This window comes from Triticum urartu, chromosome 1, assembly GCF_003073215.2.
Source record: "Triticum urartu cultivar G1812 chromosome 1, Tu2.1, whole genome shotgun sequence".
Taxonomy (NCBI): domain Eukaryota; kingdom Viridiplantae; phylum Streptophyta; class Magnoliopsida; order Poales; family Poaceae; genus Triticum; species Triticum urartu.
Window position 1 is genome coordinate 186,808,074 of NC_053022.1, and position 8,342 is coordinate 186,816,415.

Genomic DNA, 8,342 nt, shown 5'->3' on the forward strand with positions numbered 1-8,342 from the left:
GGCCGTCTAGTGTGCTGCTGTTAAAGCTTCCACGTCCTCTTTTGTATGTGAAGAACGGTTGGTATTTCCGCTAATTGTAATGACGCCTCGTGGACCGGGCATCTTGAGCTTGAGAAAAGCATAATGCGGTATTGCGTTAAAACGAGTGAATGCCTCCCTTCCGAGTAGTGCCTAACAATCACTTCGGAATGGAGCGATGTGAAAAGTTAATGTTTCACTTCGAAAGTTATCGGGAGAACCGAATACCACCTCTAGTAGTAGAGAGCCCGTGCAGTGGGCCTCTTGGCCTGGTATTACTCCCTTGAAGGTAGTATTAATGCGGCTTATTTGTGTCGGGTCTATCCCCATTTTTCGGACTGTGTCCTGATATATCAGATTTAGATCACTACCGCCGTCCATTAGGACCCTTGTGAAATGGTACCCGTTTATTATTGGGTCTAACACCAAGGCCATCAGTCCTTCGTGCCGGATATTTGTATTATGATCCCTACGATCAAAAGTGATCGGGCAGGCCAACCAGGGGTTGAGCCTAGGGGTGACGGGCTTTATGACGCGTGTGCATCAGGGTGCATGATTGCTTCTTCCCTTTGTCACCTGGATCACGTTTACTGTTTTGACCTCTAGTGGGAACTTTTTCTGTCCTCCGGCGCTTTGCTGGCGAGGTTCATCCTCGTCTTCGCTTGGTGTCTCTTCCCCTTTGTGTTCGGCGTTTAGCTCACCGGCCTGCTTGAAGACCCAACATTCTCTGTGGGTGTGATTTGCAAGTTTGTCTGGGGTGCCGTGAATCTGACAGATTTTGTCAAGAATTTTGTTTAGGCCAGATTGTCCTTCTCTACTGCCCTTGAAGGGCTTTTTCCGCTGACCTGGTCGGGAGCCCCTGAATCCGGCGTTTACCCTATGTTATCTGGGCTACATTCTTTACTTCGACGCTTGTTTTTGTTGCGTCATGGTTTACCATTGCCATCCCTGACTTCGGATGTGCTTGGGTCGCTGGTGCTGCTACAGGCCAACCAGCTGTCCTCACCTGCACAAAAGCGGGTCATGAGGCTTGTTAAGGCTGCCATTGTTCTCGGTTTTTCTTGACCGAGGTGTCTGGCGAGCCATTCGTCTCAGACGCTGTGTTTGAAAGCTGCTAAGGCTTCGGCGTCCGGACAGTCGACAATTTGGTTCTTCTTAGTGAGGAACCTGTTCCAAAGCTTTCGGGCGGACTCTCCGGACTGTTGGATTATATGACTTAAATCATCTGCATCCGGAGGTCGGACATAAGTCCCTTGAAAATTGGCCCGGAAAGCGTCCTCGAGCTCCTCCCAACTTCCGATTGAGTTTTCGGGGAGGCTTTTCAGCCAGTGCCTAGCTGGCCCTTTAAGCTTGAGGGGCAAGTATTTAATGGCATGGAGATCGTCTCCACGAGCCATATGGATGTGGAGGATGAAGTCCTCTATCCAGACTCCAGGGTCTGTGGTTCCGTCATACACCTCTATGTTCACCGGTTTGAATCCCTCTGGGAATTCATGATCTAGCACCTCATCAGTGAAACATAAGGGGTGTGCGGCACCCCTATATTGGGATGCGCCATGGTGTTCGGACGTTTGTAGTATTCGGTGTTGGTTGTGTACCGTAGAGCGCTTCCTAGATCCATAGATTGGTCTGGTCGCGCCGGATTTTTGACGCAAGTTTTCATGTAGATCGTGTGTTGACTTATGCGTGACTTTGTTAGCCGCTCTATCGCATTCACAGGGTGGTGGATCCGGCCGGTTGGCCGTATCACTTTTTGGCTGTATGGGCTCTAAGGCCTCATCGTCGAATTCTGGTAATAGCTTGCACTTTGGGTAGCATTTTGGATGGTGACTTCCACCATACTTTGTTATTTTGTTCCACTTGCTGTTGAGCGTATCTTGTGCGACCTTGAGCCTTTGCTTCTGTTTCTTCAGGCTTCTCGCTGTGGCAGTAAGCCTTCTGCAGAGGTTCTCTTGCTCCAAGTGTGTTTCCGGGATGATGGGTGCATCTTCGTCCGGACTGCTTTCTTCCCTTGACGGGGATTGATGAGGCTTATCTTTGGCGTCATCGTGTTCGGATGTCGGATCCGCACTATGCTTGTAGTTTGCATCTTGATCGTTTTCTGCCACCGGGGTGGTGCAGTTGTCGTCTCTTCCAGAGTCGCGTGGACTACTATTATCGATCTTCTTGCTATGGAGGGGCTTAGAGTGGCGCCGCTGATCGGCGCTTGGGTTGCTTCTTGGAGGGGTCATCCTCCGTCTTCTCATCGCCATTGGCTTCTTTGGGGGTGTCCACCATGTATATATCATATGATGAGGTGGAGGTCCAGTGCCCTGAGGGTGGCGGATCCTGTTTGTCTCCGGCTTCGTCGTCCATACCGTCGAAGTCTTCGGAGCCGAAGTCGAGCATGTCGGTTAAGTCATCGATAATGGCTACTAAGTGGATGGTGGGTGGGCAACAAATTTCTTCGTCGTCCGCATCCCATTCTAGCTGGACATAGTTCGGCCAAGGTTCTCCCGACAGGGAGAGAGACCTTAATGAATTTAGCACATCCCCAAAGGGTGAGTGTTGAAAGATGTCCGCGGAGGTGAACTCCATGATCAGCGCCCTGTCGGACTCGACGGGCACGGATATGAGCGACTCGGAGTCCGTGGCCGTAGATGAATCCAATGGTTTGGCGACACGGTTCTCGTAAGGGGTGAAGTCAGTATTCGGCTCTATCGCCACTGAGAGTGTGGCCTCCATGGCGGGGTCCATCCCCCCGCTCTCGAATGGCATGACTTGCTCCGGATTGATGGACGGAGTAGTTGCGGATGCGATCTCCCGAATACTGTCCGACGGCAGAGTTACGTCATGCTCGTCAAGACTGTATGGTGCGTCCGACATGGGCTCAAATCCATCGAAGATCAAGTCTCCGCGGATGTCGGCCGTGTAGTTCAAGTTTCGAAATCTGACCTGATGGCCAGGGGCGTAGCTCTCAATCTGCTCCAGATGGCCAAGCAAATTGGCCCGCAGTGCAAAGCCGCCGAATATGAAGATTTGTCCGGGGAGGAAAGCCTCACCCTGGACCGCATCGCTAGCGATGATCGAAGGAGCCATCAAGCACCAATGTCGGTGTCAAAACCGGCGGATCCCGGGTAGGGGGTCCCGAACTGTGCGTCTAGGGCGGATGGTAACAGGAAGCAGGGGACACGATGTTTTACCCAGGTTCGGGCCCTCTTGATAGAGGTAAAACCCTACGTCATGCATGATTGTTCTTCATGATATGAGTATTACAAGAGTAGATCTACCATGATTGTATGTTGTCCTACGGACTAAAACCCTCCAGTTTATATAGACACCGGAGGGGGCTAGGGTTACACAAGGTCGGTTACAAAGGAGGAAATATCCATATCCATATTTCCTAGCTTTCCTTCCATGCCAAGTAGAGTCCCATCCGGACATGGGACGAAGTCTTCAATCTCGTATCTTCATAGTCCAACAGTTCGGCCAAAGGATATAGTCCGGCTGTCCGAAGACCCCCTAATCCAGGACTCCCTCAATCCCCGAAGCGGATTCAGGACCCCTTTTAGGTAAGAACATCAAGACCTCCTTTGGAGAATAACCGATTACCGTGAACCGTCCATTGTTGACTTTGGATCTTGTATCTCCTATCGTGTTTCGAGGATCTAGCACTTGTGTAATCATTCTTGTTGGTTCGAGTGTTCTCCTGTGTTTTTCATGTGTTTTCCCTTGTTTCCCTCCTCGTGTTCATCGCGGAATCCGCTCCTTTCTTGAAATATCGGACGATTAGGGTTCTACCCTACATCATAATGCGATGGGGAACAAAATTTGTTAGGTTGCGGAAGTCGGTGGTGGTGTAGCGGATAATGTGGTGGAAGCCCTAGGAAAAGATGCCAAAATTCACAAAATTTGATGGATTCAAAAGATTTGGGTGGTATTTTTGTGGTAAGGGGGATGTCAAGGGCTTTTCAACGAGCTAAAGAAAGCGAAAATTGGACTCCGGAGGAATTAGTTATGGACAAAACGGTGAAACGGGGAAGGCTGAAATCCCAGGGGCCGGATGTCCGGGGTGGAGCCCGGATTTCTGGGGTTGTCTGTCCAGAACCGAGTAGATTTGGCGTTCCAGGAGCCGGATGTCCGGCCCGATGGCCCGGATATCTGGCCCGGCGATTCCGTATCTCGTTTGGGGCGGAAATTTTTGAATTGGGGGTGGAAATGGATGATTCCAAAGGCAAAATTGGAGAGATTTCGTGGGTGAAAGATGGGGAAACTTAGGTATATGCTAGATCCACTTGAAACCAAGCAAATCCATGGATCAAATCCAATAAAACTTCATCAAACGAACAAATCACAAAAAAATTGGGGGGCTATTTTTGGTGGGGATTTTCGAATTTTTGGACGAAATCAACAAAATTAGGCTAGAAAACACAACGAAGAGGCTCCGAAATCGTGATCAACATGGCTCATGATACCAAGATGATGTACGGTGGAATCCTATACGGCCGATCTTTCATGAAAGGAGCGGATCCCGCGATGAACACAAAGAACACGAGGGGGAAAACGAGGGTAAACATGGGGGAAAACACGAGAGGAACACTAAAACCAACAAGAATGATCACACATGTGCTAGATCCTTGAAACACAAAGAGATACAAGATACGAATCCAACAAAGGACGATACATAGGGTAACAGGTTCTTCTCCGCGAGGAGGTCTTGATGGGGCCGCCCAAGAGGGGGTCTTGAATCCAAGGTGGATCTTCTCCGAAGAGGGGCCGCAGTCTCTCTCATGGAGTAGATCCGATATGGATGAGCGAAGCTCTATCTCTCAAATGAGCTATCACAATGCTAACCCTAACTAGGAGGAGGGGAAGGAGTATATATAGTCTAAGCCACGAAGGGGTAAGTGGGAAAGGGATACATGGTCCTCTGGCCTGACTTTGTGCGCAGGCAGGCACCGGATGTCCGGGCTGGGGGCCGGATGTCCGGCCGTTCGCGGGAGGCCGGATATCCGGGCTGAAGTGGCAGTTCGAGTCCTTCTCTGGATAGGGGATGCCAGATTTCCGGGAGGGATTCCGGATGTCCGGGCGTTGCTGAGGCGCCGGATGTCCGGGCACACGGGCCGGATGTCCGACCGCTGATGCTTCGGCCGTCTGTTGGTGCAGCTCCTTGGAGGCTGCACAGGCGCCAGATGTCGGGCCTCTAGCCCGGATGTTCGGCTGCTGTAGCTTCAGTAGCTACGTCTTTTTCAATCGTCGCTTCCAGGCTTCCCTCGCAGATGGTGTAGTTGTTCCTTGGCGCTTGCACTCCTCCTCAACATCCGTGAAGCTCCGACAATACCTATGCATGCACACGGGAGAAGTGTCAAGTAGTATACCATCCTCAAAGGGTTTAAGTGAGCACGTGTAAAGGAGATGATTCACATTTATGTATGTGAAGTAGATGTCGCACGTGTCACTTGCCAAATGGACTATTGACATGGTGATGTCCATAGGATGCTCCGCATCACGAATGAGAGGTTTTGCATCTCCGCTAACCTCATTTGTTTTTCCGGATGTTTGTCATGTTCTTTCATTTTGAAGGATTCACAAGGCAATACCGTCATGAGACAATTTGGTCATGTGAAGGCATACACGATGTGCAACACCAACATATGCGAGAATCTCCTAAAGGTGAACTCCTTCCCTTTGAGCCATCCTCAAATATGCATATTGGATGGGTCACTCTTTCATTGTTGTTTCCTTCTTGTTGTCTACATGATACATCTCGTGAATGGAGGAGCGACATGGGAGATTGGCTCTATGGACCTTCAAGTTGAGGAGCGCTCAGACTTATTGGATGCACCTTCGAACTCCCACTCATGCCACGATATCGAGCATTGGTATAGCAACACCTCCATATTTGTTGATTGTGCTCACACATGTCATGCTCATTGGACATCTCACACACATGACAAATTTGCATCTTATGCATGGATTGACTCATATTATGATTGCCTTATTGCATCTTGTATTCCCATGTCATCCATGATATATGAGCATGTGCATTTCCTTAGGAAATTTGTTGTGATCTTTGTTGATGGCATATTCATACATCATGATCTTATTGCCTACCATCAATTGCATGATCACATCACATTGAGCATCCATTACCATATTCATGCTATTGATAAACCGTCTCACTATGACATCATTTTGCACCGTGGTTGCATTGATCATATTCTTGCCTTTGTTCCCATGAATGTTGTGCATACATTTCCATATCTTTTGGATAAGCTTCATGCACATTGTCATGATCAATATTGTCGCACGGACACATGTTTACTTGATGGACACTTTGTGTGCGCTAACCATTGTATTTCCAAGTGTACTTCGTGTTTGCTCATTTTGCATGTACCACATACCGGAGACACCTTGGAGTACTTGGATTATGCCATGCCTTCAACTCCGTCCAACTACAAGTTCGTCCACGACAACCGTTTCCATGGTGATAATGATCACGATCTGAGGTCAGATCTTTCCCAAGGGGGGGAGATGATGCAGAGCATCCCATGTTCATCCCCATGTACACTCCGACTACTCTCCAAGCCCCAAGAGGATATATGACGAGACCTCGAACATACGCCATTGGACACAAGGTGAACTCGCTCCTCTCTGAACTTCCACTTTCTACATGTGAGACATGGCTACTACCTCCAACGTGTGTGCTATGCATGATCAGGTACTTAGTGAAAAGCCACGGAGCCACCACATCCAACGGACGAGCTAGCGAGGACACCAAGTAGAAGGACCAAGAGAATAAGCTGCCAGAAATCTACAGCCATCGGACGACCGGTCTGGACCGGACGCCCGACGCCTGGAGTCTTCACCAGCCAGCCCAAGTCCCAGCCAGCGAGACCTACAGCGGTAGGACGACCGACGCTGACCGGACGTCCGACATCCTCCAACGCCCGGACGACCGGCCCCGTCCGGAAATCCGACGACGGCTTTCCCGAGCCAAAACGCCAGACGTCCGACAAGTACCGGATGACCGGACCCTCGCGAGCCACTGGACGTCTGACGCCTGTCTATGCATAGTGTATCGGGCCGAGCCCATGTATCCCTTCGCCCTCACTTACCCCTTCGTGGCCCTAGATTATATATACTCCTCCTCCTCCACCATTTGAGTGTTAGCAAAGGATTAGCTCATATTTTGTGTGAGAGCTTTGCTCACCCACTTGGTTACCTTCTCCTTGGAGATTCGAGCCTCCACCGGAGAAGATCCCCCAAGCGGATTCAAGACCCCTTTTTGGGAAGACATCAAGACCTCCTTTGGAGAAGAACCGTCTACCGTGTACCGTCCGTTGTTGACTTTGGATCTTGTATCTCCTATCGTGTTTCGAGGATCTAGCACTTGTGTGATCGTTCTTGTTGGTTTGAGTGTTCTCTTGTGTTCCCCTCGTGATTTCCCCCCCGTTTCCCTCCTCGTGTTCATCGTGTTCATCATGGGATCCGCTCCTTTCATGAAAGATCAGCCTATAGGATTCCTCCCCTACATCATCTTGGTATCACAGCCATGTTGATCACGATTTCGGAGCCTCCTCGTTGTGTTGCTAGCCTAGTTTTTGTTGTTTTTGTCACAAATTCATAAATTCCCCACAAAAATAGCCCCAATTTTTTTGTGATTTGTTGGTGTGTTGAAATTTTGTTGGATTTGATCTGTGGATTTGCTTTGTTTGGAGTGGATCTAGCTTTTCCCCGTTGTCTCCACCATTTCCATCCACAAAATCCCCCGGATTCGACGAATTTCCACATCTCCACCACGAACCCTAGTTGTTCATCCCGTGCCCAAATTTCGCCCAGGCACTGGACGTCCGACGACCGGCCCAGCCCGGACGTCCGACGAACCCTGACGAAAGTGATTTTTTTCCAGTTTTGCACCACCACCGCCCCAAATTTCCGCATACCATCACCACTTCTGCATACCACCACCATTGATTACCTGTTTCATACTTCGACACGTGTTGCCACTTTGAGCTTTGAGAATTTGAGTTGCGGTTCTGTATCCTTTTGTGTTTCGGCTATCTAGGTACGGTTCGACATCAACATCACCGCCACTCATCTTCGCCATGGACACGTCATCAACAACGACCACCTCGACCACATCTTGGTATTTGTGCCACCATTTTGACACCATACCGTCCGCAAGAAACGGTAACCTCAACTTGGTATTGGACATATCACTCTTGCCATTACATTGATAGACATCATAGCCTTACTCCTTTGCGTTGCTTACCCATCGAGACTAGCCATTGATTATTGCTGGCAACGCGACTTGTGCACATTAGTGATCATACTTCCCATAG